Consider the following 8122-nt stretch of genomic DNA (forward strand, 5'->3'; position numbering starts at 1 on the left):
CATTCTCAGAGGTAGGTCTCTTTGAAGCCTCATTCTCTGAGGTAGACTTCGGTGAAGTCCCATTCTCAGAGATAGGCTTCTGTGAAGCCCCATTCTCTGGTCTGAAAGCAGGTTTCCCATGCTAAGCAGACTCCACTGGAGTAGGCGTACCACTGGTAGAGTGCTTACTTAGCACACAAAAAGCCCTGAGTTTGATTCCTCACTACCACAGAAAGAGAAAAAGACAAAAGGGTCACTGTGCTTAAGTGACAAAAGTTCTAGTCTTGAAAAAAAGCAGCTCAGGAACATGCCCAGACCCTGAGTTCAAGCCACAAGATTGACAAAAAAAAATGTCAGCAGAGTGAGACATATTCTTCTGGGACTCAGAAGAGGGCCGTTATGGGTAAGAGGTAGAGGGCAGGTGCTGGTAGCTCACCCATGTAATCTTAACTACTCAGGAGGCTGAGATCTGAGGATGCCAATTGCAAGCAGGAACGGATATATGAGGCTCTTTTCTCCAATTACACCCCAAAAGCCAGAAGTAGAGCTGTGGTTCAAGTAGTACAGTGCTAGTCTTGAGCACAAAAGCTCAGGGATAGCGTCCAGGCCATGAATTCAAACCCCAGGACTGGCATGCGTGTTTGCGCGTATGCACAAGTGTGGGTGCGCATGCACGCATGCACACACGCACACACGCACACACACACACACACACACACACACACACACACACACACACACACACACACCACCACCACCACCACCACCACCACCACTACCACCACAATAGAGCATTTTCCAGTCAGCCTGCACAAGTTCCATCTGTAGGAACTCAATATTTTTTTTAAAAGGGGGAGAAGGGAAGGAAAGGCTTGCTCCAGGAGGTGATATAACCAGTGCCAAAATTCCACAGGAGCTCTAAGATGTGGAACAAGACAGAGCGCCTCAGGCAATAAGTACAGCGTGGGCAAAGGTCCTGAGGTGTACTGTAGAGCTGGTGGTGTGGGTGGAATGAAGGTTCTGTGGCTTCAGACAAGTCTGGCAGAACACTCAAGTCTGGGACAAGATTTACACTTCAGTCACAGTTAGGGCAGAATGGGGTCCAGGGGAAGATTAGCGTGTCTTTTCAGCAAGGACCCCAGCCATTTTCTTTGACTGGAAGCCTATTTTTCACAGCTCCTCACCTTCAGGGCTCCTTTGCATGGAGGAGTCAGGGCAAATGCAAGGAATAATGCTTGCTTGAGAAAAGCTTCTAGCCCAGTGTCACCAGTGCCTCAACCCCTGTAAATCCTAGCTACTCAGGACACTGAGATCAGAGATCGTGGGTCAAAGCCAGCTCAGGGGAGGAAAGTTAGTGAGACTTTTTTGCCGATGAACTACCAAAAGCCAGAAATGGATCTGTGGCTCAAGTGGTAGATTGCCAGTCTTGAGGGAAAAATTTAAAAGACCACAGGCCAGACCCTGATTTCAGGCCCCAGTACTGGCACAGAGAAAATAAAGAAAAGCTTTCAGGAGCTCCTAGTCCACTGTGGTGAAAGGCCAGATCAGCTGGGTGCTGGTGGCTCATGCCTGTCCTCCTAGCTCCTCAGGAGGCTGAGATTGGAGGATTGCCATTCAAAGCCAGCCTGGGCAGGAAAGTCCGGGAGACACTGTTCTCCAAGAACCACCAGAAAACCGGAAGTGGTGTGACTCAAGTGGTAAGATGAAGAGCTGGGAGACAGCAACCAGGCCCAGAGTCTGAGCTACATGACCAATACCTGGCCTGCTTTGACCTCATGCTGTGGCTATAAGCAGAGTATTTTCTAGTGGGCTCCTGAGGGTCTCCCAATGTCTAGGTGTCCTACACTTCTTTAGAGCAGCCTCCTTGGAGGCCTTTGCATACAGAGTGGGCCACAGTACCAGAGAAGGATCGACCCTTGTGATACGGACGTCATCAACCTGGTCATCAGAATGACATCTATCATGAGAGAAGTGTGGATCTGAGCACTAAATCGACGTCTCAGACCACAGTTCTGGTCAAGGAGGGGTAAAACAGTAAATGCCCACTCATATGGATATTACAAGAATGCACATTTGTCAGGGACACCTTGGGTGGTGTTGAGTGAAAGACTTGTAGGCTTAGGAATCCAGAGCTGGCTGGCTGCTGTTTGTAGTAAACGCTATATCCCAGGAGTCCCAGGTCTTAGAACCCTGCTTTCTTCCCTAGTGCTTAGATGGAGGCACAAGTTCCATGGAACTTACCGCCATGGCCCAGATCCCTCAGCCCAAAAAGAACTTAGGGAGAAACAACTGATGTGGTTTAAGAGTTTACTATGATTATGCCTTAGGACTGCCCCCAGTTCTAGCTCTGCTTATCATTACCACCTCCCTGTGTGTGTGTGTGTGTGTGTGTGTGTGTGTGTGTGTGTGTGTGTGTGTGTGTGCACATGCGCATGAGTGCATCTTGGTAGTAGGACTTGAACTCAGGTCCCAGGTTCTGTCCTTCAGTTTTTTTCATTCAAGGATAGCACTGTACCACTTGAGCCAGAGCTTTTCTTCCAGCTTTCAGGTGGTATTTTGGGAGAGGACAGTCTCACAGATATTTTTTGCTGGGTTGCCTCTGAATGTCAATCCTCAGATCTCAGCCTCCTGAGGGAGCTAGGAATATAAGAGCATGAGCCATTAGCATCTGGCCATGCTTTCCTTCTTGGATAAAACAGAATACCTTCTAACTGAGCACCCATCTACAGCTATCCCACCTATCTCTACCCCTACCCCATACACCTCCAGGTTTCAGAGGAATCATTCCTTCCCCTGAGGACAAAGAAATAGGATGCATTGACAGGTTTGAGCTTTATGTTCTCCACACAGTCAGGGGCTGCTGGGAGCTGATGTAGAGGCCAGAGATCTAGGTAAGAGCAAATAGATAGCTGTTAGAACAGAAGAGACTATGAAAAGACATCCATGCAGCTGGATGCCAGTGGCTCATGCCTATAATCCTAGCTCCTCAAGGCAGACACTGGAGGATAAATCAAGATTCAAAGCTAACCTGGGAAGACTCTTATCTCCAATGAATCACCAAAAAGCTGGGAAGTGGAGCTACTATAGTTCAAGTGGTAGAGCACCAACTTTGTGCAAAAAGGCTAAAGGTTACCACCTAGGCTCTGAGTTCAAGACCCGATAAACACACACACACACACACACACACACACACACACACACACACGCGCACACACACACACACACACACACCACATGTATGCAAAATCAGAGATTTCTACACTGCAATTTTTAGGTATTCTCTACCTTTTCCGCATTAAGCCTGATGGTTGTTGGCCGAGGAGTTTGATGCATACAACACCACTTGGCATCTTTAATTTTGGGGAACAGAATGGCTAGAAAGTCAGCATTCTCCCTCCCAGCTCCTTGATTGGGTCGTGATCTATCCCGGCCCTTTGGGGCTCCTTTTACACACTCGCCAACATTCTTTTAAAAGGCATCACATTCTGGCCACTGGTGGTTCACACCTGTCATCCCAGCTACTCAAGAAGCTGAGATCTGGAGGATTATGGTGACAAGCCAGCCTGGGCAGGAAAGTGTATGAGATTTTATCCTTGATGAAACATCAGAAAACAAGAAGTGGCCCTGTAGCTCAAGTAGTAGAGTGCCAGCCTTGAGAAAAATAGCTTAGGGACAGCGCTCATGGAAAACAACAACGAGAGGCATTGCATGTTGGCTCTGGGATTGACATGGGCAGAATATAATTGAAATTTTCAAGTGCACCAAGATAAAGCATTACCTCCTTTAGTCCTGTGCTCCTCCATCTGTCTCACCCCCTCACCTTGGCATGCTTCGGGTCACCATGGCCCTAGTTGGATGGGAGGGCTCCGAGGAGGAAGATCCCAGAGCAATCACCCACCTCCTTCTTCCATGCTCACCCTGCTGCTTCTGCTATAGACCTACTTTCTGGAATCCATCCATGAGATCATGGCCGCCAACACTGTAGTGAGTGGTGGGTCTAGCCAAACTCGGGGAAGTTAGGGGTGGAAGTCGGTCTGGGACTAGGAGTTTCCACCCTGGGTGTGGGCTGAGTCCAGGGCTGACATTTATTACATCCTGAGTCTTGTAGGGGTGGGGAGACAATGTAGACTCCACATTGAGTCAGGTAAGATCAGAATCTGGAGGACTACTTTTGTGGGGGAGGCTGTGGGGCTGAGGGGGCCACTGTTCTTGGTACTCCTCTCTCGGGACTCACCTCTCCCTCTTTCATCCCTCAACGGTAAAAGAGAATCTTTAAGTAAGGGTGTCAAAGAGGGGGCAGTGGAGTATTTCTGTGTGAACCAGATTTGTGCTTCATATTCATCCTAGCCCCTACTTCCAATTTATCTGAGTAATGACTATATGTGTTTGGGGGCAGGAGATCATCTTAGTTGAGAATGTGGCTCAGTGGGAGAGTGGTTGCCTAGCATGCCTGAAGTCCTGGGTTCAATTCCACACAGAAAAAGCTGGAAGGAGAGGTGGGGCTCAACTGGTAGAGCACCGGTCTTGATCAAAAAGAGCTCAGGGACAGTGACCAGGCCCTGAGTTCAAGCCCCATGACTGGAAGAACAAATCTTTGTGGAGGCTTTGTTTCCCTTTGAAAACAATTTATTCTTTGTGATAAGCATAACATGGGCCTCTTCCCTGGTCACCAATGGGCCATTAGATATCCCTTGAATTTTGTCTCCTCCCAGCAGCCTCTGCTCTACCCAGCCCACAGTTTACCCTTCCCATCACCAGGCAGATAGAGACCTAGAGAAGGCCACCTGGCCACCTAGTTCTGGTGGCTGCCGAGGATTTTGAGACTCAATATGTCACATAAGGAGTCATCATCCCCATCAGCCTACAGTAAAAAGGGACAGAGTGCTGCAATCCTGAGTTCGCCAGCTTTGGGTTGTTCTGGATTTGAGACATCTGTGGCAGGATATGCTCTATGGGAGAGTTCTCTATGGGGTAAGGAACCCCGACCTCTCCTCTGGCAGTTTCCACATGGTCTTGAAGTTGCAATTCTTCAAAACCTTTCTGCTCCTCCCTCATTTTGCCCACCCAGGAGCCTGAGGCCTCTAAAGCAGCAACACAGATGGGGGGCTCAGGCTGGACCGACATCTGGAGCCCCTTGAGAGGAGAGACAGCAGCTCCTGCAGCTCTTTCCTCTTCTCTGTCTACACCTGGGACAGCTGGCACATGCCATTGGCTTTCTCCCGGCACAGTTGATCCAGGACGAACATCTGTCCTTTACACAGCAGGAGCAACTACTTGACTTTGTGGATATGTGCCAACAGCTGGCTGCATGGATGGTGGAGCTCATTCGCTGGACTATGGAAGTGCACCTCATCAGGCAGGTCGTGGATTATGCAAATTTTCTTTTTGGACTCCTACGTGTCCCACTTCCCATCCTCACACATGCTGTGGTGGCAGCTCATGGGCAGGTACCTGTGGATCCAGCACTATCTGGCACTGAGCTGTTGGGTGGATTGAGTGCCTGCAACAGGCCCGCCACTCCTGCGGCAGGAGTTTCCCCCTGTGGATGTCAGCCTCAAAGAGTGCTCACAGTCACATCCCTCTTACTTTGGGGGATGTCTCTATCCTCTGCGATGGGCACATCAGGGGGAGTCGCTTTCTCACCTTTTGCTTCTCCAGGGCTCACACCTTCCCCTTCCCCAGGGAAAGCCAGGATGATCAGCTGGGCCTGCAGGCACTCATCCTGTGTTCTGATTACTTCCAGGCACTTGAGAGTGTCCTGCCACTTTGGGGACATCAACTAGTCCCACAGTTGGTCTGGCCCTGCACTTGCTAAAGCTGCTTGAGCAGCTGGGTCTGCCTCTGCAGGTGCTGCTGCAAGGCCTACTTCTGGGAGCTCAGTCGTTCATTGGAAGTGATGTTATGCTCACAGGTGGCTCTGAGCTCCTGCAGCTGGGCCAGGGACTGCTCCTGCTGCTCCTGCCGCTCCCAAGCCACTTGGGTCTCTCTCTCATCCATCTCTTTCCATTCCTCTATCTTCTCTGAGTGGTCCATCTGTTCCTGCAGATGTTTCTTCACCTGTTGCTCAGAGTCCAAGATGCTAGCAAACTCCTCCTTCTCACTGCTCACCCTATGGAGAGCAACCCACAGCAAGGCCAGCTATTCTTCTAGCTGTGCGTCACACAGACATGTTCATCATGGGGTCTTGCCTTTTTTTTTCATTTTTGGTCAGTCTTGGGACTGAACTCTGGGCCTCGACACTGTTCCTCAGCTCTTCATCTCAAGGATAGCGCTCTACCACTTGAGCCACAGCACCACTTCTGGTTTCTCTGCTTATGTGGTGCTGAGGAATCGAACCCAGAGGCTCAAGCATGCAAGGCAAACACTCTACTGCTGAGCTATCTTCTCAGCCCTTCATCTGAGTTTTTAGTTCACTCACTTGCCAATGTTGAATTCGTCTAAGTCCTTTGTGCAGCTTTGGCCTTCAATCACCACACAAAATCTACCCTTTATAGATAATGTTTCTAGAATTAATTTTCCCATGCCATCCTACTAGAGCACTTAATTTATGGGTTTAAAAAATCGTTTAGTATAATTAACAAATCTCTGTTGATCTTATTCTACTCTACATTTTATTTTTGCCAGTCCTGGTGCTCCCTGAGATTCTTTTGCTCAAAGCTAGCACTCTACCAGTTGAGCCACAGTGCCACTTCCAGCCTTTTCTGTTTATCTGGTGCTGGGGAATAAAACACAGGGCTTCATGCATGCTAGGCAAACAACTTAAAACTAAGGGATATTCCTAGCCTCCAAGCTACATTTTATTTATACTAATTATACTAATTTATTTATACTAATTATACTGATTCCTAAGCTGCTATCTGAGGCCTGACTCGAATTTTTGGAATCTTTTGCGACTGGATCCTGAATAGTACCTATGTAAATATGATATATGAATGACCCTCTAGGGAAGGGGTCTCTCCTAACTAGTATAAAATGTTTGAGAATGGACAGGTGGATGAAATGCTAGGATGTAAGTGATGCCAAATTGAACCAAAGCACAGGTTCTACTCTAGTTGGCCAGGAAGGTCTCCAGTACTAGTCCTCCACAATACCATCAGACATTTCCCCTGGCTATGTTTAGTGCTTACTGCTCAACTCTTCACAGGTTCGGCCTTCACTGCATCTTGATAAGTTTCCCAGAAATGCCAGTTGTCCCCCGTACCTACAGAGGAAAGGGGTAAAGTTGGCCTTGGGAAGATAGGATTTTTGTCTTAGATCCTCCTCTTGCAAACAGCAACAGCAGGGTCTTTCGAGTTTCCCCAAGCTGTTTTTGGCGGACAGATCATGCACTCCATGCCCTTGGGGGTCTGAGGTTCATTACAGTGGGAAGTGTACCACTTGTTTTTCTGGTCTCTGTGCCACACAATCTTAACAGTAATGGTGAGCAGAGTATTTAATCCATTTCACCCAAGCATTAATTTTTGTTGGTCATAGGACTTGAACTCTGGGCCTGGGCACTGTCCCTGAGCTCTTCAGCTCAAGGCGAATGAAAGCCCTACTAGTTGAGCCCAGTGCCAATTCCAGTTTTCTGGTGGTTAATTGGAGATAAGAGTCTCAAAGACTTTTCTGCTCTGTCTGTCTTTGAACCCCAATCCTCAGATCCTGAGTAGCTAGGATTGCAGGTGCCTGTCACTGGCACCTAGATTTGGACTTGAATTTTAAGTTTACCCAGAAAGTCTGCTTCTTAAACTGAGGCTCCAATGCCATACATCCTTGGATCTGCTAGAGGATCAATCCAGGCTTCAGTGTCAATGTAGGCAGCTGAAGGATTTTAGTGAATTAGACTTTTTTGAGTTCCCCTTTCAGCATATAAGATTTAAAACACACACATTCAAGCACTTATGTATAACACATTTTTGTTAGGACAAGTGCACATTATGGATCTCAATAATAAAAATTATCCATTATTTAATAGTATTCTGAGATCTTTTTCACCATTCTCCCAGTGCATTATCAGAAGCAGGTCCTTGGATGATTTTTCTTTGGTTCCTTAGGCCTAGAATTCTTATTCCCCATTTTAGCACCTCTCTTGAGATTTCTGTTTTTGATGCACTAAATCCTATCTATTGTAAGTTTCTTGTGCTCCCCTCTCATATTCAACTCT

This window comes from Dipodomys spectabilis, unplaced genomic scaffold, assembly GCF_019054845.1.
Source record: "Dipodomys spectabilis isolate Male_0828 unplaced genomic scaffold, ASM1905484v1 ptg000481l, whole genome shotgun sequence".
Lineage (NCBI taxonomy): Eukaryota > Metazoa > Chordata > Mammalia > Rodentia > Heteromyidae > Dipodomys > Dipodomys spectabilis.